The sequence below is a fragment of the Dermacentor andersoni genome, chromosome 4 (assembly GCF_023375885.2).
Source record: "Dermacentor andersoni chromosome 4, qqDerAnde1_hic_scaffold, whole genome shotgun sequence".
Lineage (NCBI taxonomy): Eukaryota > Metazoa > Arthropoda > Arachnida > Ixodida > Ixodidae > Dermacentor > Dermacentor andersoni.
In genome coordinates this window covers 67,211,880-67,236,540 of record NC_092817.1, presented here as the reverse complement: position 1 = coordinate 67,236,540, position 24,661 = coordinate 67,211,880, and positions in this window count along the sequence as shown.

The following is a 24,661-nucleotide window of genomic DNA, read 5'->3' as shown; positions in this document are numbered from 1 at the left end:
AGTCGTGTCCTCCACAACGGCCGAAAGCGTTGCCATTGAGGCAGCCCTAAAAAAGCTACGGCTTTGTACGCCTCAACCCGTAGTCATTCTTACAGATTCGAAATCCGCCCTTCAAAGGTTAGAGTATGGGTTCCCTACTGATGCTTTATGTCTAAGCTCCCTACGCTCGGTGCACACTCTCCTTATCAAAGGCTTCTCGTCGGTTCGACTCCTACCAATCGAAGTAGATTTTGGTGCCACTTCTTGCTGGCCCATAATTTTGGTGCCATTTATTAGCACACAATTTTCGTGCCGTAACGCTGGACATCGCCTTTTTCGACTGATGAGCCATCTAAAGCTTTCGCCTTAATATGAAAGCTCGCTAGTACGCAAGCAAATGAACTAACCTCGCCACGCGTCTTTGGTTGGCGGCCGTGCGATTTCTCTGCAGCCATGCAGGGTACACCTGTACATTCGGATTTTGCGTGTGACGCAGATTCTACAGGCTGTTCCGTTGTTATTTTCAACCCGTAAGGAATATTTTCCTCGTTGGCACTCACCTAAGATGAGTTTCATAATTACTGCAACTTTAGCGCCACCACCTTTGGTGCGCGGATGTGCTTATATCAGAATGGGCATTTACTGTATTTGACAGGTGGCGACGCGGCTGCCTTTTGTCCTCGGGGCTTTCTGCCTTGCAAAGCGAATACATTTGAGTCGTCGCCTTGCACACGGTAAAAGCGCCCAGCGGCGCGCCACCGCTTCCGTGAGCGCGGCTCAGGTACCGCCCATTACTCATGGCTTGGACAAATATTTTATGTTCTCGCGACAGCCCTTCCACCTCCAGCCGTCTTTGACGTTCGCGCAGGCAGCCGGCCACTGACGCCATGCCTCTGATGACTCTGAGGCTGTCCTTGATGCATTTTGATGCAATAGAAGCCTCTTGCATCGGTATGCCTCTATTCGAGGAAAGAAAAATTTACGCTTGTCGAGATAAGGAAGCAACTCGTACGAAAGCTACCTCTGTTATGCTTCCAAATTATGTTCACGGTCTTTTACAGATCTTTCACAGAAGGCAATACTGGGGCCTTTCAGAGCCGTAACCACTCAACTAGCTGCGAACAACTCGGTTAACGTCTCCTGAAGGCTGGCACTTGAAAGCACCGGAATCAGGCTATCAGTATAAACATTGAGACTGAGAAATCTTGTACATCCTGTTTACCTAATCTCGTTCAGGATGTCCGGAAATGATGAAGTTAATTGCGTTGTCAAGCAGCTCTTACACGGCGCACCTAGCTCTCTCACTGTCTCTCTTTTGCTCAAATTAACATATGGTATAGCGACAGACACCGATGGTCTCGCATCAATGGCAATGGCCTGAAATAGGGCTACTTACTTAATGACAAAGAGTCACAAGTTGGCATTGCGAAAACCGCACGCATCAGGTATACGAATGAAAGTGGTGGCAAACTATCGATACCGATGTTATCAGAAAGGTGGTCGTGCACACAAGTATATCTAAGCTCAATGTCAGCGTCTAGAAGTACTAATGTAAGAGATAGCAGGTAAGTTAAGCCTTTTTAAACGTACGGATTATATACGAGGAGACGTAATAGGAGCCCAGCACTTGCAGTTCCCCATTAGAGGCTTTGGACATAAAATGCGATTTCTATAACGTTCCTTCTTTTGGTCATTCTTGATGCGCTTGAAGAGCTTGGCATAGGTGGTCGACCCTACTCGTGGGTGTTCAGCGACGTTAGCGGACATGCCATTTTTTGTGCCGACTGCAAACGGTGAAACGAGCAGAGACCATGTCGGCCGCGGGGTTCCACAAGGTGCGATCCTCAGATGTATGTTGTTCAACATCGCGCTCATTGGCCTTGGAGTTGAGTTGGCAATGCTAACATCAGCCCAGACGTGGATAATATGGGAAGCCGGGGAGTAACGCATGCGCAAAAGCATGCAAAACTACAACTGGCCACAACTATAACATCGAAGTACTTGCGCCGTCAAGGCCTGTAACATTTCACAGCAAAATTTGCAGGAATGGCATTCGCAGGGAAATCAATGATAGAGTATCCGTTATTAGCTGACGGAGCAATTATCCCTGCTTTCCTGCCCTATAGATATTTAGGCATCGTCATTGACTGCATCCTATCTTGGTCAAAACAAGTTAGTGCGCTGCGGAGCCAACTATCCAGTTTTATACACGTTCATCATTTGTTGCTGGACTCAGATGGGGCCCCCTTTGAACAAAATCTCTTGCAGCTGTATCAGGTATTGTTTGTGGGTTACCTACACTGGAGCACGTCTGCACTTTCCAATAGACCTTCAACTTGTCTTCGTTCATTGGAAAGCCTTCGGGCCCAAGCTCTGCGAACATGCCTGGGCCTGCCACGCTTTACATTAACTTCCGGCAACCTAGATAAATCATGGACCTATCCAATCGAAGTTTACTTCTTGTTAGCCACTTGTAGTTCCCCTCTTACTGCTAACTCGACATACACACAATTCCTTTTCTTCAATTGAAGCAAACCGCCCGAGCTGCATCTACTGAAGATGTCTTACTGTACACAGGCATATCATTCCCTTAGGCTTCGCACCTGCCGTCATCTCTTGAGTGCCACCGTGAACACTGTGTAGGCCTTCACGTACGTGAGATTTTGAAGGAGTTAACTGGTCTTAAACAACTCAACTTGGCACATTTACTTGCGCTATACGGTGGCTCTGTGCTGACAAAGACAGATGCGTAGTGCTTCACGTGGCTCGACCGCGGTCTTAGTGATCTCTCAGCTGGGCAGATCCCGCCAATGTGAATTAGACTGCAAATCATCTTAAACAGCTGCAGGGCTTGTAATACGGGAAGCTGTCCGCTTTGTCTCCTGATTTACACATCGTACGTTGACTATACTTTCTGACTCAACATCAGCAATGCAAGCCATCGATTCATTCTCGAGAAGAGACCAATATTATGTGCTAGCATTAGACGTCTCACAGGTATTTGATCTTGCGCAGAGGAACGGCCACTCAATTAACTTCCGATAGGTACCTGGTCACCGTGGCTTGCCGGCAACGAGATAGGTGATTTGGAAGCAGGAACTGCTGTTTCCAGAGCCGTCGACGTAAAATTTCCATGATCGCGAAATGATGCTAACTATGTTTCGAATGCGCTCATGCGAGATTGCCCACCAGATTACTGGACTCAACCAGACCATGGGCACAAGGTAGCTGCGGGAAATTGACTCTGACAGGACTTTTCGCTTCATGAATAAAGTCAAGCGATGCCAAGCAAGCATCCTTCACCAGATTCACCTGGGTGTCGCCTTCACTCGACGCTATGCAAATCTCACAGACAGCCCGAACTGGGAACACTGCCAGGTGCCGGAGACTCCCCAGCATCTGGTTTACGACTGCCCTCTTAACGAGCCACAGCAGAAGACGCTGATTTCTTCGCTAGCAGGCATTGGCAGGCAAACATTGTCTGGAAGTATCTGATAGCACAACAGCTACAACAGCTACAAAGGCTGCTCTGTACTATTTGAAGATGACCCGACAAGACTGAAGGCTTTAAGGAAACCACTGTCTTATTGTATATATGCATCCCTCTTTCCTGCCCTCTTCATAATCTGTAATCCCTATTTTTGTCCCCATTCCCTTTTCACCCTGGCGGAGTAGCTGGCCAGGACCTACTAGCTAAGGCCAACCTCTTTGCCTACGCAATAGATTATCTCTCTCTCTCTCTCTGCAATGCAAAGTGGCACTACAAAAGCGCGAAGTTTCGATGCTCGCCAGCTTGTTTACTTCTCATAACACCGGCAACAATCGCAGCAAAACTAAAAAAGAAGTTTTTGTGACAATCAAAACGCAGAAAGCTAAGCATTACCTAGGATACTGTATTTGTCGTCTTGGTTGTTATTTCTTAAAGGCACTCCAGTTAACTCTCTTTCTTCTACTTCAGGACACGTCTGCACAAAGAGAGAGAGAGAGTGAGCGAAAACAAAGAAAAGACATGGAAGTTAACCAGAGATTATCTAGTGTTGGCTTCTTTTGCATGCACAAGCTTCTTTTGCATTCCACCCGCAACAGAATGCGGCTGCCATGGCCGGGATTGAACGTAAGACTTCGAGCTCAGAAGCGCTACACTATAGCCACTGCTACCGCCGCGGGTAAAAAATAGATAAACAACCCCCCCCCCCCCCCCCCCCCGCCCCCGGAAAAAAAAAAGCCCGCACACACTAAACAACGACTCATTCACGTAACTGCACATAAACTGCTGTTGACTGATGATACGAACGATCATCCACCGGCAGCGAAGCAGGAAAAAATAAGTCAAGGTTACTACAACTAGTAGAAGGTGCTTGTTTAAGCAACCCAAAGTGGGCTTATGCAAAATAAAAGTTCGGTTGCGGCATGGGACGCCAAGAAGTGAACGATATGGATCACCAAAGTCCAGGCGTGCCTTGGCTGCGCTACGTTAAGCAGACAGTGTTGCGGCTGGTGGGTCACTTTCTCTCTCGTTTCTCACACTATCAGATTTATTGCAGTTTCGTCGGGTTAGTATAGGACTCTGCTATAGAGGGCCACCACCCCGATAACGAGGACGCCGACCTTGTGCTCTGCAGTAAAGCTCGTACTCATTTAAAATTCGCCGTCGTGACACTTCGACTACTCTAGAACGCCTGCTCCATTTGTTATTGCTCGTCTAGACATTCCTTAGCATATCCAAAGGTTCATTTTGGTCCTTACGTTATAGTACACCATCATACCATTCTTCTCCTATAGGCTGTTTTTTATTCTTTACAGGGGCGGCCTTGGTTCCTGTCTGGCACCATCGGGTGCTTTTATCCTATCTTGACCGAGCAAGAGAAGCAAATGATAAAGTTGTGACGAGAGTGAAAGGGGCAGCTACTACGAACTAAGGTTGTTCAAGGAGGTCGTCAAACGTGCACTCGGTGGCACTAGTAATGTTAGCGAGTAGCTTGAAATTCGATAACCGGTTTCGCCCGGATTTTTTTCCCCTTATGTCACGTTTCACGACAGCGCGTTGTTGAGTACGGACGTTGAACTTATGCCATATCCTCATCCACGCTCAATGTGCAGAACAAAATGACGAGTTGTGACCGCACGTCGTCTGCGCTGGCAGCTCTGGCCACTGAATGCCGACATATATACTGCAGTATATTGCAACAAGGAGAAGAATATGACGCACTAATGTAAAAAGTGAAGATTATATATGTATATACTGACTGTGCACTCTCGGGGCCCAGGTTGAGAGCTCATTTCTTCAGAGTAACCACACCGTGAACAAGCAAACCCAAATGGTGATATTTGGAGCAGTAGTTTGAGCAGCGTCTCTCGAAGGCCTTTTCAAAGAACGAGACATCGCAGTGGTGAACAAACTAGAGGACAAATAGGCAGGTTCCAGCACACTGATAACGACTTAGCAGGAAGACCATGTAGTGTCTTCCTGCCCTTCTTCTCTATCTTTCTCTCCCTCTCTCCATGTGTGGGGGGGAGTGTGTATTTGTGTGCGTGTGTCACAGGCGCACGCCCTTGAAAAAATTGTTTCTGGAGGTCATGGAAAAGTGTATAGACGTTTATTTCTTTGAGTTTTGTAGACCGTGTATACACAGATTAAAATTTAGCCTATCGATCGCAATAGAGGCTGATTGTGAACATAAGATCTCTAAAATTTACAAACACGACGCGACAAGTTTACACGAAGGCAAATATGCATGTGAGAAGTCTGTACGAACTCTATACAGTGCCTTAATTATTTTTAGAAGGGTCTGTTTTGATACGCTACATACCTTATAAACAAAGCAACGCGTAACATGGACTATATACTGCATGTTTTACCAAGCTACATGGAGGGGGGGGGGGGGGGCAGGGGGAGCAACAGAAAACTACGTGCGAGGTGTTGGCTGCCCCCCCCCTTTTTTTTTTCTATATGGAACGCCTTGAGCTACCCCGCCCTAATCCTGTTCACGCACATTCTGACGACACGATCGTCATGAAGCACCCGCTCCTGTTTCCATTTTTTCTTCGTAGCTCGGTATTTCGGACGGCCGCAGAGACGGATGCTATCAGCGTTGGTTTTCCGCCTGGACGCTTCGCACTGTATGCGCCCACACGCCTCAGCTCTGGCGCTGACAGTACAAGACGTCCTTGCAATATACGACACCCGGCCAATCTCAGAGTTTCAGGAATTGAGGGCCGAAGTCGAGGAATGCGCCAGTAAAAACAGAGTTGCGGAGTGAGGCCCTCCATTGCATCTCCAATCTATTCCACACAGTGAAGATTCCGGTAATCTCACTCTCTTGAAGTCCGCTGATTGGTGTGAGCTGGGCCATCCACACTCCTAGAGTTGCTGAACTGATCCATTCCTCTAAATGAAACGCTTTTGCACCCCTTCCGTACCTAGTGACTGCAAACCTATTTCTGAAGTATTAATAACGTTGCAAATAATGTTACGTACTATATCTTCGAATAAAAATAAGCGCGCTTTGTGGCCTGTTATCTCTGTGACGCTTTGTTGTCTGTAACCATTCTAATCTCTACTGTTCATTATTGAAAGCTTTTTCTTCATTTCAGTTTCGGCAAAAAGCTCTATGTCTACGCCCGGTCGAAACTTTAGCATTGGCCCTTAAACAAAGCACCGCGTTAACATTCGCATGGTATGAGCACATGCCGGTTTCTGGTACAGCACGTCTGGTCCTTACAGCGCCCCTACTTTAGGAATTTTATTTCGCTAACACATAAACAAAGTGAACACTTTACTTTTACCATGAAGTGTTTACTGCACAAGTTGGGTACGTCACTATGCAAGATGTGTACTTCAATTTTGCACGAAGTGTTCTAATTCTCCACGCAAATAATCAATAACTGCCTCTAGATTATATATATATATATATATATATATATATATATATATATATATATATATATATATATATATATATATATATATATATATATATATCAGCTGCGTGGATTAGCACTCACTAACATATGACGTGAGTGCAAAATGTATGACGGCCTGTCATGCGGTGCCCTCTGCCAAAGCACCTCCCGAGCAGTTCCACCCCGAGCCCATACTATTAACCTACACGCTCATCCTACAACACTATTGCCTTTCACGAAGAGCACTACCGCCGCCTCATAATGCTCTGACGCGAGAGGAAGCCGTAATATGGCGAAAACTTCAAACAAACACATATCCTCACTTGAGTCCCTACCGCGCCATGCACCCTGCACTGTATTCCTATAAATTCCCACAATGCGATCAATGCACAACGCTTTACCACATGGTATGGGCTTGCGCAAGCACATCCCGCCACACGGCAATGGGAGGCAGCGCTGTCCAGCTCAGACTCGACAGACCAGCTCAACCTGATCAACCGAGCGAGAAGGGCAGCCAAGGCGCTGGGCTCCTATAGACTGAGGGGACCACCCACTGCAGAGCTACCTACGCTCATATGCTGTTTTCTATAAAGTTTACTTTCTCTCTCTCTCTACCTAGTTACCACATTAAAAAGAAAGCGAAGAGACAGAGCAAAGGCTCAGTTACTCTCTCGGCTTTTTAAACACAGTAATGAAAAAAGAAAGGTTCTGTAATTGTTGGGGCTCTCATAAGCGAAATTTTGCTTCGTCATACTTACACAGTCTTTGTTGAATCCAACGTTAAGCCTGTTTTCTTCTTGTCTTTTTTGCCCGGCCAAACATTAGGCTAATTACAAACAGAGACGTTCGCCGATTTAGCGACTAGCCAACGGCCTCCCGCTCGTGACCGCTCACGTTAGCTTTACTTTAGCTGCACAAGCGTTAGGCGATTCACCACCACATCGCACGCCTCGATACAAGCAACGCTTGCCTTGTAAATAAAATGCACCATTTTTAAAATGTATACCGAAGCTATTTTTCTTCAGGCAAAGCAAAATACAAGATGACCTTACACCGTTGTGCATGTCATTCTTCCAACCCGATTACTATGTGACTTTCATGACTAACATAAAATCTAAGCGCATTCGTATGTATTGCACGATTACATCTTTTGTTTCACAATTAATTGCATATTAACGGACACCATTTTTTTACAGTACACCTCTCTGCCCAGCTGTTATCGTGACATTTGGATAATCAACAGTGTGCGAAAAATCATGGCGCGCGTTCCAAATCCCTATTAACTCGGGTAGGGTGCCACAATTTACGACGTCGATCTTGGTCTCTATCAGTTTGCCACAGGTCAGACATGCCCTTGCTAAACATAGTGGATGGATGGATGGATGGATGGATGGATGGATGGATGGATGGATGGATGGATGGATGGATGGATGGATGGATGGATGGATGGATGGATGGATGGATGCAAAACTTTAATGATTAATTTAAATTAAACTATGGGGTTTTACGTACCAAAACCACTTTCTGATTGTGAGGCCCGCCGTAGTGGAGGACTCCGGGAATTTCGACCACCTAGGGTTCTTTAACGTGCACCTAAATCTAAGTACACGGGTGTTTTCGCATTTCGCCTCCATCGAAACTAATCATTCTTGATAAGTAAAAGTTGATATCTTTAAATGCACGCAACCTTGTAATGCAGAAAGGTTTCTGCGGTTTGTTCAGAAGTGTCAAATGTGTAGAATACTGTGTTTATAATTACCGTGGCAGAGATGGTTGCCTATCTAGGTAGATACTTAAAAATCTGGTATTGAGTACGAATGGAGAAATGTAATAACTTGGCCAAGTCTAGTTTATCCTACTTGGCAAATTTGCCGGTTTATTAGTCTCACTTAAAATGAACAACACATTAAATTATTTAGTTTTGCATGTTAAAACCACCATATGACTATGTGGCACGCCGTCGTAGGGGACTCCAAATTAATTTTGACCACCTGAGGTTCTTCAACGTGCACCCTATGCATGGTACACAGGCGTTCTTGCATTCCGCCTCCATCGTAATGCGGCCGCTACGGCCAGGATTTGGTCCCGCAACAAGAGCATTTTCTGCTCCAGCACTACGTGCCCATTCCAGCCCAACTCCATTCAGGATGGATGGATGGATGGATGGATGGATGGATGGATGGATGGATGGATGGATGGATGGATGGATGGATGGATGGATGGATGGATGGATGGATCGATGGGTGGACGGACGGACGGACGGACGGACGGACGGACGGATGGACGGACGGATGGATGGATGGATGGATGGATGGATGGAAGAATGGATGGATGGATGGATGGATGGATGGATGGATGGGTGGATGGACGGATGGATGGATGGATGGAAGAATGGATGGATGGATGGATGGATGGATGGATGGATGGATGGATGGATGGATGGATGGATGGATGGATGGATGGATGGAGGGATGGATGGATGGATGGATGGATGGATGGATGAGTGGGTGGGTGGGTGGATGGTTGGATGGATAGATGGATGGATGCATGCTATGAGCATCCCCTTTGTAACGGGGCGGTGGGTTGCGCCACCAAACTCCTTTTTTCTTTACTTGGCCTAGTGTCTTACTGATGTTAGTGTTATTATTATTTTACAGACAAAAAAATCCCACCATTTAACTTTTCAATCGTTCTTTGATAAGAGCGACCGGATCAGCACCAGTAAGCGCGTATTTTTTCATTTCTTTTTTCAATAAAAGTGCATACTTCGTAACACATTATAGCTTGCATGCCTCACCGACTCATCAGGTTCACCCTCGTGTTTCTGATTTGAGAAGGAACGAGAAGTGAGGCTATCCTATTTTCTAGTGCGTTAGCATCCAGAATTGAGGATCGCATATCACGTATACTACATCTTAGCAATGTTCGTTACAATTTGCCGTATTCTCTTTCATCAATGTGGGAGGATGTAACCTTTGACAGTGAGTTGATGGACTAAGCCTACGAGTGCGCGTGTGATGAGGGATGACCTACGATTACGAGCCTACGTGTACGAGTCACGAGTGAGACGGAAAGGATGGGAAACCTCCAGTCAGCGTTATTGTCACTTGGTACGCATCTGAGATGTGTTTGCGAGGTACCCATCGTTTCAGCTAGTGGCTGCGTGGGACATATCTTGCAAAAGCGAAAGCGCTTCCAAAGTACTTCGTAAAATATATCGACCATCACGATACGCCGTGGCACAGGCCTTCGGAAGTGCCACCATCTCGTCTAAAGTGCTATGCGGTCAAAATACAGCGCTAACTGTACTATAGTTCACAACCCTGACAAAAATGGAATGCGACAACAGACAGGGTCAGGCAGAGTGCTGAATTTTCGATGTGTGCCCTGGATTTCAACATATGAGGGCACAGTTCTTTTTTTTTTTTTTTAGATATCGCTGAATTTTAACGCAACTACTTACGTGGATTGGTGCCAGATTAATACCTGTCACGAGCAGTGCAAGAACAACGTTTATACATTGCATGCACTGTGGCGTCAGAGCGGGTGCCCTCAACCGTTGCCGTGAGAACACTGAAGTACGAAAAGCCAGTGCCTCATGGTGCGGTGCGAATACGCGTGCATTGCATATGTCAAACTGCATGGGCAATTAAGGCCAAAATAATTTCGCTGCGACAGTCGTGAAATCAGAAGCGAGCGCTTGGAACGCAGTTTACGAGTGGGCGATAGTTTTCTATTCTTTGCCGGAAGCGTGGCGGAAATTTACGACCCACGTAATACAGGCGTTGTGCAGCGATCACTCAGCCGCGAGCGCCGCGAATGAATTACGTTCCTCGGAAAACCAAGGCGGCCGCTTCAACGAGAGCACGCTTGGGCAACGAAAGCTCAGAGCTCGTTTGAGGCACATCCGGGGATTTGAATCGCGGTTTCAGGGCAATCGAAAACATTGATGCCTATTTTAGACCATCCAAGCTCGAGAGAGAAGCGAAGTTGCCAACGGTCACGTAGACCGTTTCAAAAATGTGCATTGCACGGACATCACAGACAAGTGCTCGTCAGAACATAGCGAGCATTTCTATGAGTCGAACAGCAAGCAACTTAAGGAATAATTATTTTCTTCCGCTTACGTGCTCCGGGTGGCGTCGTAAACGATTTTCAACTGTCGTTTGTAGTTTTTATTACTGAGACCAAGACTTGCACCTCGCAAATGTGGCGGCGTGGACGAGTCGGTAGATCGTGACTTGATATATACGGAGCACACAACAAACAACATAAACAAGAAGAAGAAGAGATACGTGTGGTCACCCACTCTCTATTTCTTTCCCTTTTTTATCGTGCGCTGCGTATATAAAGTTAACTTGCACCTCACGTACGGGCCGGTGAACTACAGGCACTTCCTAACCGCTTTCTTCAAGTAGGCAGTTCGCTGAAGAATTACGTGTGCCAGCACACGTCAAGCCTGAATCCGTCTGTTTCTTTTTTCTCTTGGCTTGCATTCCCCAGCGGCCGATCGCACCTCGACAAATCTCTAATGGGAGAGGCGCATGTCACTGCGGCGCTCTCGGGGACTGTAAACACCGCACAGCGGTTACAATTTACATCAACCTAAACGAGGAAGCACCGTGTACGAGCGGCTCGCTGTCGTATATGGAAAGCCATCGGCAAAGCCTGACCATGACGATAAAGTGGCACTGCGAAAACAGTATACCTGCCAACCGCTTCTTGTACACAGGTGGAAATATTGTAGGCAAATAGTCCGAACGAGTCTCGATCATGCTTTTCTCTTCATTAACTAAGTGCTTCTAGCATATGCTCGTGTTGTTGCTCGGGCTCGACCGGGATAGGTATTCGCCACTGAAACGTATTAGGAGCAATTAGCTGGCTCTCAAACAACGTGAAAAGAATGAGCGAATGTGCGCTAGCATGCGCGAGATAAACGTTCATTTAGGAATGCTCGACTTGCGCTGCGGCCCGCTTCAACGTAGCTGCACACTTCAGCGTTAGTTCTGGTGTTCAAAGCGCGGGAAAAGATCGGATTGGACGCGATCGGTCGCCCCGTCTCGCAAACCCAATAACTAGTTTCCCGCAGCACAAAGGAGCCGCACGTTTCCTAGCACGCAACCGAAAGTACAGCATGTACAATTCAAGAAATATTTGCAGTGCAAATTAAAGGACGAATAATACTATTTGATTTGAAAACATATGTATACTTGACAGAAAAGGGAATGCGAGGAGCCGATTGGCAACTGTTACCGGAAGGGGCACAACGCTTGCCTACTCTTCAGAAAGGAGGAGACAGAAACATAGAAATGGAACATAGGAAGAAGAGAAAATACTGGAAAGAAAGAATTAAGAGGACGAATGCCAAAGAATAAAACAGTACACGCACAGTACAGGTCACGCACAGTAGGGCCGGTCACTGCAGGTTACGCTACTCAAGGATGTTAAAATGGAAGAAATAGTGTCTGAGATCTTGTTATTTGAAAACAGAAATACGCTACAAGCGTGAGCCTAAGTTAGTTATTTCTAGAAAATTAAAGTGCATGAAACACAAACAACACAACGGTGGCCGTGGTTTATGTTCTCGTCTAGCTCACGCCATACATTTTTTTTTTGCATACTACCTACCAACTGTAGCTCAAATCAAGTTTCAGTTTGTGCAAAGCTTCAGCACCGAACGCTTTATGGACGAAGAAGCTATAGATTTGACACGCAACAATCACAGCACTTTTGTTCGGGAGCGCGGCAACCTAAACAACTTCTATCCAAATCAGTTTACCATTTCCAAACACCCACCTTTTCTATCCCGCGGTTTCATGCAGTTAATGCTTTATTGTGAGTTTTCTCGTGTCCTGCCTGCTACTCTTGGTTCTTGAGTATGCCATTAATCAGCGACAGCGACACTTGCTTGAAGGTATTGAAGAAACGCGGTAAAAACTTTCGCCGACGTCCCTTTCGCAGTTTCGGTAATCCTTGACACAGATGTATCTACGCTTGTTATGAAAGCGTAGTTTTCTTGCCGAGTACGAGGCACTTCTTCGTACGTTTCTGGCCACTAACGCCAGACGTGTTTAACCTGATGGTGGTGCCATCTAGGAGCACTGCCGCGAAAGAAGTAGTTTACCGTTTCAAGCATAGAGTTTGGTACGACAATTACTAGAGAGAAGTGTGGCGCTAGTGCCTACGGGAGCTGCAAGCAGGGCAATTCAACCAGCATAGAAATGATGGTTAATGCATGCATTTGACTAAACCTTGTCCTTCTAACTTCAAACGCCTTTGTGACTATGCAAGCTCGTCAGTACGTCATGGTAAATAATTAAATAGACATAAATAAAATTATTCCACGGAGAAATTCTAACTCAAGACCTCTTGCACACAAGCCTGACATTGAAACCATTACGCCACGGACGCATGCGTCGGCAAGCGGCATAGAACACCGAACGTCCCTGGATAAAACAAGTTTACTTGTTTTTTTCCAGGGAGGAAGCTTTCGATCGAGTGCTCCTATCTAAATACATCTAAAAGGAGAATTCTTTTTTCTCGGAAACCACTGCACCCAATTTGACAAGGTTTGTTGCATTTAAAAGAAAAACTTAAAATCTAGTGACTGTTGGCTTCCAATTTCTGATCTAGATTGTCAATTTTTTATTAAAAATTGCCAGAAATCAAAAATTATCAGAAAACGAAATTATCAAGTTTACAACTCTGCTAAATCAGCAAGGCAAAATGATATCGACATTTTGTGAATTACATATGATAGTATACCTAAGCGGACAAAATTGGTGTGTTACACAAGAATCTAAAAAAAATTAAATTATGGGGTTTTACGTGCCAAAACCACTTTCTGATTATGAGGCACGCCGTAGTGGAGGACTCCGGAAGTTTCGACCGCCTGGGGTTCTTTAACGTGCACCTTAATCTAAGCACACGGGTGTTTTCGCATTTCGCCCCCATCGAAATGCGGCCGCCGTGGCCGGGATTCGATCCCGCGATCTCGTGCTCAGCAGCCCAACACCATAGCCACTGAGCAACCACGGCGGGTTACACAAGAATCTAAAAAAAGATGACTATTATGGAAATACAGCTTTTGCAGAACTCTTGTACACAACGTAACAAATTCACGTAAGATATAAATTGACATGTCGGATATGTCCGCTTTGAATGATTTATTGGATGCCGTTTACAGAACTTCGATATCTGTTCTTGACGGAGAGCTATTAATTCATAAACATCGTTCGTCTACATTTTTTAACCTTTCGAATTTTTGAGAATCATTTTCATAAGATTCAGACCGTAAATCGAAATTCCGCTTCGAACATTCGCTAGAATTTAACTTTCTCTCTAAAATGCAACAAATTTCATTAATATAGGTCCAGAGGTTATCTAACAAAAGCATTTTTGCGTTTCACACGTATTTGAATAGGCCGTGTCGGAGTTGAGCCCGAGCTAAAGCTTCCTCTCACGAGGGCAAGTCAGCGCGATGAGACGCTCGGCGCGTTTCGATTTGGCCAGCTTGGCAGGCGTTACCACTGCAATTAGTAGCGATTATGTGTGTTCACACAGTCTTGTTGTCCTCTGCATTTAGAAAAGTATAGATGACTTTGGAATTTAGGCTCATGAAGGAAGATAAAGCGCAATAAACAGAATGCTGCTCTTTAGTGCTAATATTTACAACTCAAAAAGCACATTTCATACACACACACACATGATTCATTAGTCAATCACACTAAGAATGCTTCACTTTACGTAGATGTCTACTGAAGTTCAGTCTGCCAGATTTTCTTTTTATTTTGATGGAGGAGCTGCCAAAATACCACGGCCAATCCATCGGAAATTGAAAAAGGAAGCTTTCGGGCAGCAAGAATGTTGACTGTATGGAGTACGGACAAATGGGAAATGGCGATCAGGGTGTACTCGTGCTTGCCCACCACCACTGCTAGGTGACGCGACATGTACAGCCAAACTTCACTGTAGCGTGCCTAGGCCGAAACTGCAATATCGCCGATGCTTACGACGAAAGACGAGGAACGGCATCGAATCGAGTGCGGACACAAAATCTGCCTTTTTTTATTATTATTTTTTATGCTGCCCTCTGCCTCACGCCAAAGGATACGTTTTGGATTGGTGCCGGGGCTTTCGCCGGTTGATTTGTGTACCTGAGCCATGTTGAGGGCGCGTCGGTTGTGCGTTTCGTGGGTGGCGAATAATTATTAGCGGCGTCTCCGAAGCAGCATGTCGTTCCTGGAAGCCATGTAGCACTCACCGACTACATGGTGAGCAGGCCTGAGTGCTCTGTTGTGCTTACAGTGCGGCCGCTATCGGAGAAATCTGAACTGAAAAGTAAGCAGTTAGGACGAAGGAAACTGCTTTTATAGTTCGGTTCTGGCCTTAGTGATGTGAAATCATCTACACTTCGCCCGGCACGTACACAATAAGCGGCATGCGACGACACAGCGCTGTGTCTACATCCGTATTTCGCCGTTCCCTAGACTGCCGGTCGCATTCGCTACGTAGATGGGTGGGTCCTTACGTGTTGTTATGCTGGCAAATTTCTTAATTCCAGGTATGCATTGTTTAACTCACCGTCAAACGCCGAGTTCCGTCCGCCAACGCGGCTGCCTTGCGCTTACTGTTGCTAATTTCTATCCTTGCACCTCTCTTTTTGTATTGTGTTCACACATTCTTTACACAATTCGCATATTCAAGAAGTGTACGAGCGCAGCCTTCCGCGTCGAATTTGCCAAAGTTCTGCACTTTTGTTTACATCAACATCTACAGCCACATATTGTTGTTAGCGTCAAATATTGGAGAAAAGGTGCAGCGCTGGTACTAAAATAATGTCAAAACGTAGCAGAATATACATGTCTGCGAACATGAGGGGCATTGTTCCACCATGACACCAGTCAATATAAGCGGCCGATCTACTTAACAACGGCAACTGTGATCCAGCAGATACATATATTACGAGTTGTTATTTATTACTGATTCTCGCTTTTCTTTACCTTCATCATACTTACAGTTTGTGCGTACCATAAAGTATGATTACAGAAAACTTTGCTCGCATAAGCGCTAAATTATAGGCCGTGTTGTTCTCTCGCGATAACGGGGATTCCATCGCTGACACCATTGGTATATAACTGAGCAAGGCGGTTGTTTATGCTGCTGTACCGAATGCACCGCCTCTTGTTTCCCGCTTGACGGCGAGTTGAACAGTGAATATGGGGAATTAAGAAATTTGCCAGCATATATATACAACACGTAAGGACTCATCCATCTACGTAGCGAATGCGACCGGCAGTCCAGGCAGCGGTGAAATACAGGTGTAGACACAGCGCTGTGTTGTCGCATGCCACTTATTGTACGCTGCGTGCGCAGTGTAAATGATTTCGCATCACTAAGGCCAGTACAGAACTATAAAAGCAGTTTCGCTTCGTCCTAACTGCTTACTTTTCAATTTATATTCACAGGTAGCGGACGCACTAACTCGACGACGGCAGGCCTAAACTTCGCTGAACAGGATGAACATTGGCTCAAACACTCATCTTCACGGCCTGAGAGCCTTGAAGCTTGTGCACTTCAAATTCGTAAGCATGTTTCAACTCATTTTTAACGCGATCAATTATACATTCAAGCGAAGGTGCTGTGGTTATCGCGTTATCGGTTCGATGGCCGATCGCGTGGGGATCAGTCAAACGATGGTCGGCACGCTGATTTTATCGGTGCCGTCGAGAAGTTCGTTGCAGTGCGACAACTCGTGGTCGTCGGTTGCGTCGTTGTCGGCCTGGTATCATAAAATGCTCTTGGCGACAAACTGTGCTCAATACTTGGCCAATTGTTGGCGGGAGCGTCTTTTCAGGCTCGTATCGACCCAGTATTACTGCGCCTAAAATGTGCACGTGAAGTCAGACACGCACTGCCACCACCACCAAGTGAGGGCCGGCCGACGCTGCAAGAAGGCTTCTTCAGTAATGTACGTAATGTTGTTAAGTGTGGGCCAACTGCAACGCAGGGATTTTCGTAAAATTTGGTAGCCATCAATGAAAGAGGGCAACTATATGGCTCACGGTGCATTTCGGACCTCGAACCCCTGGTCACTTTCTGTTTTATAAGGAGAGTTGCAGTCTGAAGCTACGCACGTTTCGACACCGCACCGACGTCTAGCTACCAGTGAAGTTTCAATGCGGTACACGGCACGAGTGTTTGCCGCAGCACGCGTCCGCGCACTCTTTTTACTCGGGCGACTGCCCCGACATCGGGCCACGTGGCCCCGAGCGCGACCCTTGCAAAACGTTTTGCGACTATATAATCCGCTAGGGCAGGGCGCACTCGCCGTCGCACCATTTCTCTATGGTCGCACCGTGTAAAAGGCGGTTTGTCGATAGAACAAGAGAGGGATAAAGACCAAACTGTACGTACACCCGTGAGCAAACGTATACGGACCAGGGATTGTGCGATAAAACTACTTTTCTCCTCTGTCTGCGAATGCAACTTGAAATTAGATACGGCAGTCCAAACTTGGGATTACGAATTTTCTAGTGAACTCGTCAGTTTCCGTTTATAGCGTGTTAATTACGAAGATATTCTATTCTTTTGGCGACCCTGTCGTCCATAGACAGAAATTTGAATTAGGAAAGAGCAGCGCCAACTAAGACGACCATGAGAGGGACAACGACACAGGACAAGCGCCGTCTAGCCCAAATAAATGTTGTTCTGAACCATAGACGGAAAGTTATAACTTTTTCGAGAGGGAGGGGGGGGGGCGGAGGCGGGGTGCAGAGGTCCGACCAGCTTTCCGAACCCTCTCTATATATATGTATGCATATGACAGTTGCACGTCAGGAAACCGTGTGACCTCGAAGAATCGTTCACTGAAATGACGGTCTTATATGAGTTTATACAGGACCGCATAGTAGGAGACAGTTCTATTTCGCAGCCTGAGGCCTCTCGCACCACTAAGAATCTGGCGTCTCTCGGTAGTGTAATCTTCCATCGTGAAATTGTTTTATTTTTTGCTATCACCAATACTGCTTCGCCTTTTCGAAGAAACTGCAGCATCTCTCTCTCTCTTTCTTTCTTTCAGTCCGAATATAAGCGCTGCTGCGCATGACTGCTGTTGATTCTGATTTCGAGTGGGCCCGGCTTGATCTCATTTCAGTTACTGAGTGAATTATACAGGGTGTCTGAACTGTCATGCACCAAGGCTAAAAAAAGAGCAATTGAATTACTCGAAGAAAACATAATGCATATTGTTTACAGTACACTGACCAGTAATGTTTTGTTACTCAGATTTACTTAGGAAATTATAATTAATTATCTGACTCGAGAAGTAATGTCGTGCTTACTTAATGATGTACCGTCGCACTTACTTTACGACGTTATCAAAGTGTCAATGAGGCATTTGTTGGCACCCCCAAATAAGATCTAAAGGCTCATTTACACTAGGCCAACACGACACCGATTTTGGTTTGCCGACTGTCGGCAACAGCGTCTTTTCCTTCGTGTCTGCGCCTCTGTCACACTGTACCGACGCCGACAATCTGCCTACGGTTGGCGGGAAGCTCGGCGTCGGTACAGTGTGACAGAGGCGCCGACATGAAAGAAAAAAACGCTGTCGCCGACAGTCGACAGACCTAAATCGGTGTCGTGTTGGCCTAGTGTGAATGAGCCTTAACTGCGTTGTTTTCAGCGACGTACTAATTGCGTAAAGCTTTTTCCGACTCCATGGTAAAGAAACCCTACAAAAGAATGAAAAATACTATGGGACTGAGCTCCCACCCGCATCATAAAGCAGCGTTCCCAAATAAGCTGATAGAAAGCAAGTGATTTGCTTGTCGCAAACCCGAAGAGACAGCGCGTCATCTTGATATGGTACACCGAAGGAGCTCCAACAGCAGGTTTCGTGGCTTTGCAGCAATTCCTTCCTCTCATTTCTACGTCACACTTATTATTCGTCTCTCAAGGCCGACTGATCTTATTGATAACAAAACCCCCTTGCTAACCTGGCCGAAGCGCCGCTGTGACCACGCACGAAGCGCGAAAAGCAATGGAATAGGCATGGAATGCCTCAAAATGTCAGCTCTGCTCGAACTGCATTGAAAGAGTGCGCATGCAGCTATATTTCGCGCCAGAAACTTGCTTCAGACCAAAGACAGATTAAAGTGACAGTTTTATCTTTAATTAGGGTGTATACATGCTGCAAAAACAGGTTCGTGGCAAAAAATAAAACAGAAATAAGAACTCCAGGAAACGACTCACGTGTACCAAAAAGGCAAAACCGATGTGTTCAAGAAACTTAATGTACCACGTACTCCTAAATGAGCCGAATTTGCAATCGGGACGTCTGCACAACAACAAAGAAAAATCCACGCAGAATTTTTTCCGGATTTATCTGAATGATGCATAAGCGTTTCACAGTACTGACGTCGTGTTTTGTGGTAGTACGTTGGTGTGCTTCGTATAATTGCGAGAACGACTGTGGAAGAATGGTGAAACGTAGAAGCGTGGTTGCAACACCGGATTGTTAAGCGAGGCGTCGTAGAAGAGGCGAGAAAAAGTAATGTTCACTGGTTTTATAGATAGCCCCCAGTTGATGTGTACGAGGGTTGAAATTACCAGGAAGATGTAGCCAAATGAAGGAAATATATACAACGATTATTAGGTACATTTAACCATCATGAACCGTTATGAACCGTACTCCGGCAGCGGCTACGCGGCTACGTCTGGCGCGGCCCGTATCTTGAAAGAGATCTGCGAAAGTGGCAAAGTGCGGCACGCGCTGAGAGCTCCGTGACCGCTGTGTTCTCGCTGCTTCGTTGGCGTTGAAGCGAGAGGCAGCACGCAGGCGAATTCGCTCGCTGCTGCGGGCGCTATGTGGAAAGCAATCGTCTTACGGGACGGACGGATGGACGTTTATTCCGTTGGGTAAGGATAGAAATGCTTACGCATTTAAAACCATCAGATTTAAGTGCGCCCTTAATATTTATGAATTCGTAAGCGCCGTTGAACACCAGCTGCTGCCTAGAGGACGTGTTCGAATGGGTCTCGTTCTGCAGCTACGCAGTACTGAGTCCGCTTTATCACATCTTCTGCGGCATGCTTGATGACCGACGCTCGAATTCTACAGCAGACATCCGTTATCCTTGCCTTGAGCTCATCTGACGTCCGTCTCGATCATGTAAACACGACCATTAACATACCCCCAAAGAAAAACCAAGTGGAGAGAGGTCAGGTGACCTCGCCGACCAATTTACAGGCCCCTGCCTACCAATCCACTGCACATAAAAAGTCACATCCAGCCAGTGTCGTAGTCGGCTGCTGCTGTATGCTGGCGCCCCATCTTGCTGTTACCACAGCAGTGGAAGACGTGACCGTGGGTCTTCGCTGAGAAACTCATCCACCACTCCTTCAAGAATTTGTCCGCGTAACGCTCTCCAGTCAGTGTGTGTGATCGACGAAGATGAAACCGATTACTGCACTAGAGTAAATTCCGAACCACACATTGAACTAGTACTGGTACTCGTGCCTAGTGCGCTTTACTCAGTGTGGATTGGAGTAACTCCAATAGTGTGCATTGTACAAATTTACCCGGCCGTTTCTGAAAAACTTTCCTTCGTCTGTGCACATGATGTCGCTCAAAAATTCCCAGTGACTCATCGGATGTTACGAGGACCCAATTCCAGAAATCTGGACGATTCTGCAGGTCTCTGACTTCCAAGCGTTGGTGCAGGTTAAGGTGGTACGGATGAAAGGCCGAGTCATTTAAAATCTTCCAAACTCATGACTGGGAAATTGGTACGTCCCGCACGCTAGCATGGGGGTTTGAGACCATAAATTCTAGAACATAAGCGTGCGTAGGCTTTCAAAGATGGAGTCTTCCGCCACTGTTTCTGGAAGCTGAGGGTTTGTCTCAGTTTTCATAATTTCTGGTCATTGTCGATGAGAGGCGGTGTAGGCTTCGGCATCACCTGGAGGAGGGTGGGGGGGCTCTGCCCCCTCCGGAGGGCTTGGGCTTTTCGCATAAATTCAGAGATTGAAACCCTGAACATGTGGGCAACCATCGCCATTTGCATTGAGTTACGCTAATTCTTAAAGGTATCCACGCCCGATTCTCCAGAAGCGTTGTTCTCAGGCGCCTGCCTGCTACCTCAGTATTTTAGCATCGTATGCTGCAGGTTTATCGTGAGACAATCTTCATTGCAGGATGCTTATAACGATCTTTAACACGAGTAGTGACTAAATTTAGGGCATATAACGTGCTTTTGCGCGATATGCAAAAGCTTTCGGTGTTCTTTGCATCGGAAAGAAGACTAAGATTTTCTTTCAAGAAATTTCTCGACCTACGTTTTTAGAGGGTGCTTCCAATACGAACATTAGGATAACGAGCTAGCACATTGACTATCTTTAATCCGCCGCTCTTTAGGCAGACAGTATCTCCAAAGGTGGTGGTGACGTTACTTGTACCGGGAGGCGAATGTCATGGTGAGATGGACCCGCCATTTTTCCTCCTCAGCTCTCTTACAGAAATGCGGAGGCGCATCATCAACCCCACAGGAAACCGATGCCGCGTGCACGCAAGCGATGAGAAGCCAGCTCTCATGGTGCATACCTCTCGCCGCTCTGTGATGTGTTGAAAGAGCGAGAGAGAGAGCCATTAGTGACGTCATAGAGAAACCGCGTTCACAGCGATCTGTAAGCCATCGGATAACAACAGCCTCGTTGTCGCTCCAACTGAGAGCCTCGGGGAATCACTGACGACCTGTTGCCTCACTTGGTCATCTAGGCCGGGCATATTCGCGTCCCATTTCATCGAGGCGATGACCGACAACTTTCTCCACCGTACGCGTGCATTTCCCGAATACCGCGCACACGCTCGCTATGTTCCTTACTTCAGGGAGAGAAACGCATGCTTGCGTGGTCAGCGACCTCGCACGGCATTTCGGCACAAACTGCTATTTTACTGCGAACGTAATGACGAAGGAAAGCGCAAAAAGCAGAATGCCAGAATTACGCGTACGTATCACTTCCTCCCTCAGCACGAAAAAGAAAAGCGTACCTTGTGTTTACCTCCATCTCGGATAGTACCGCTTTGACTTCGCGAGGTACAGATTAGGAAATAATTCGATGCATCGCTCGATAATTAACGGCCTCGCGTGAACGGCATGAGTGGTTGAAGTACCAGAAGAAGAAGAAAAAAAAGAAAACGAAGGGGGGTTGGGGTTAAACTAAAGAAGTGAAATGGTGGAAGGGCGCTAGCATTGCGTAGGAGAAGGCTATTGAAACGGCGCAGTGCATGAGCCACTGGGCCGGAGCGACATGCTATCCTGCCCGTCGATGACGTCAATGCCTGGATGAGGAGCGCCGGTCAGAGACCGCCACATCCGGACACGTGCGCACGCTCTCAAAGGAGGCCCGCGACTCGTCGCACGTGTCCCGCCTGGCATCGCGTCAACCAGCTCGGCAAGAATGTGGCCTGTCGGTGTCTAGACGGAGAACACGTTTCCAATGAAACCTTTGGTCGCCTACTCCCCTAGGCCATTTCAACCCTCCCCCCCCCCCTTTCCCCCGACCCATCACCGTTCTCCTCATTCGTTCTTCGTCTCTTTCCTCTCGCTATTTAATCCTTGTAGTAACGCCACCTGGTACTTCTAACCTGTCTAACCGGGGTCACCCCTCACCTGAAGAGCGCGCGGTTCGGGGGGCTCAGAGAGTAAGGACCGGAACGCTTTCCACCTCCGACCCCGCGCCTGTCTCTCCTCGTTTTGCAGAATAAGAGTACGTCCCCGGCGTGAAGCCGGGGTAAACAAAACCGCGAGCGTGTTGCTAAAAATACCGACACAGAACTGGTTTTCCTTGACTTCCAACTCGGTCGTTGTTTCGATGTGAAATAAAGGAACTTCCAAAAAAAAAAGAAAGAAAGAAGGGTATTTACTGCGAGTACAACTTCTCTGTCGGCTGTTCTGCGAAAGGACGGCTCGTCGAAGCTTATGCTTTCTTTTATACCGTGAAATTGAAAGGTAGCCATTTTTCCTTTTCCTTTTAGTTAACAAATAGCCCGCCAAAAAATTACCTGAGGGGCCTTCACGGTTCGCAAAGTACGCAACCGGAGAGTTTGGCTACTACTATAAGCATAAGCGAAACCGTGCTATGCTGAATAAGTTGCAGAAAACAGCGACGGTAGAAAAATATGTGTAAAAAATAAAGTGAATGCCACTTCGCGTTGGTGTCGAGGATCACGCTGTTCGCAACCGATCTTTTCGCCCTCTACCGAGCACAAAGAATGCTCGCTCACTTCATAATAGAATTTACCTGGGACTTCTAAACAGCTACACCGGCAGTTTATTCTCTACTTCGTCGTAGTTGAAGGCCATGTGTAATGTGCAGGAAGGTTTAACACGCAAAATGCACAACGATTTCTCGCAATGCTGCAAACAAGCTGCCTGTCACTACTTAACAAAAGAACTTTATCGCCCTTTCTCGAAGTACAGACAACGTCACATAGATATGAAAAGTGCGTACGGGTAATAAAAACAGCAAAACAGAATGCGCGTCCATTTCAATAATGTGTGCCAGTGAGAGCTAGTTAATGCTGTCCTCATCTGTTGATCCGAAAGTTCAGACTTTTCGGTACTCGCTAGTGGAGTTTAATTATCGTTCAGTAACATTGAAAGTGGTGATGGCTAGCCATCGCGTTAAGCGAAATTTGAACAGAATGATTGTATGAACTATTCAGCGACATGGACATGCACGTGCTTCATGACATTGGCAGCCAAACAAGGTGCGTAGACATTACAAGGGAGCCAGCACCCAACAGCGGGCGTAATTCCTGCTGGTTGCTTTGAACGCCTCGAATGTTCTACCATAACAATCTTGTCCTTTACACAATACATTATAGCACAGCTGAATGTGTTGGGACCCGCCATGGTTGCTCAGTGGCTATGGTGTTGGGCTGCTGAGCACGAGGTCGCGGGATTGAATCCCGGCCACGGCGGCCGCATTTCGATGCGGGCGAAATGCGAAAACACCCATGTACTTAGATTTAGGTGCACGTTTAAAGAACCCCAGGTGGTCGAAATTACCGGAGTCCTCCACTACGGCGTGCCTCATAATCAGAAAGTGGTTTTGGCACGTAAAACCCCATAATTTAATTTTTTTTTAATTTTGAATGTGTTGGAGAACTAATACCGAGGAAACAAATAAAGACGTTTCGTTCGTAGTCTCTCGAGGCAGGTTTCCGAATAGCAGGAAGAAGATGAGAAAAATTTGGATCCCTGTAAGTGCATACACTCCGGCGCTTTTCTCGTCGCTCGATGGACTGACTCGCCTTGGCGCGTTTGTCAAGGTTACTTCTCAGTCTTCTCTACTTATATACTCTGACAATACGGAAGAGGCGCTTTCGGAGCTTCCTGTTCCTCTATGGCTGACATACTCGCCTGTGCTATGCAGAACAAGTTGCGATGTCACGGCAATCAAAGACATCCCGTGACGCGCCCCGTGCGTGTCAACAACGGTCCTAAATTGCGAACACGCACACATTACATTCACAGTTCCCATCGTTGTAGTGGCACTGGCCAGTGCGCATGCCCGGATAGTGTACATATGGAAGAATGCGGAAACAACCTAACCGTGTCAATGCTCGTCAGTGAAGAGCTCGACCCCTCGTTGAGTCGTCCTCGGGTCTAAGGATCAAGAAGCGAGCTCGACACCGAGCGATGTCATTTAGTTGCTTTCCGAAAAAACGGTGTGCACAGCATAAAGATGCTCCTTTTTTGTGTGTGTGGTT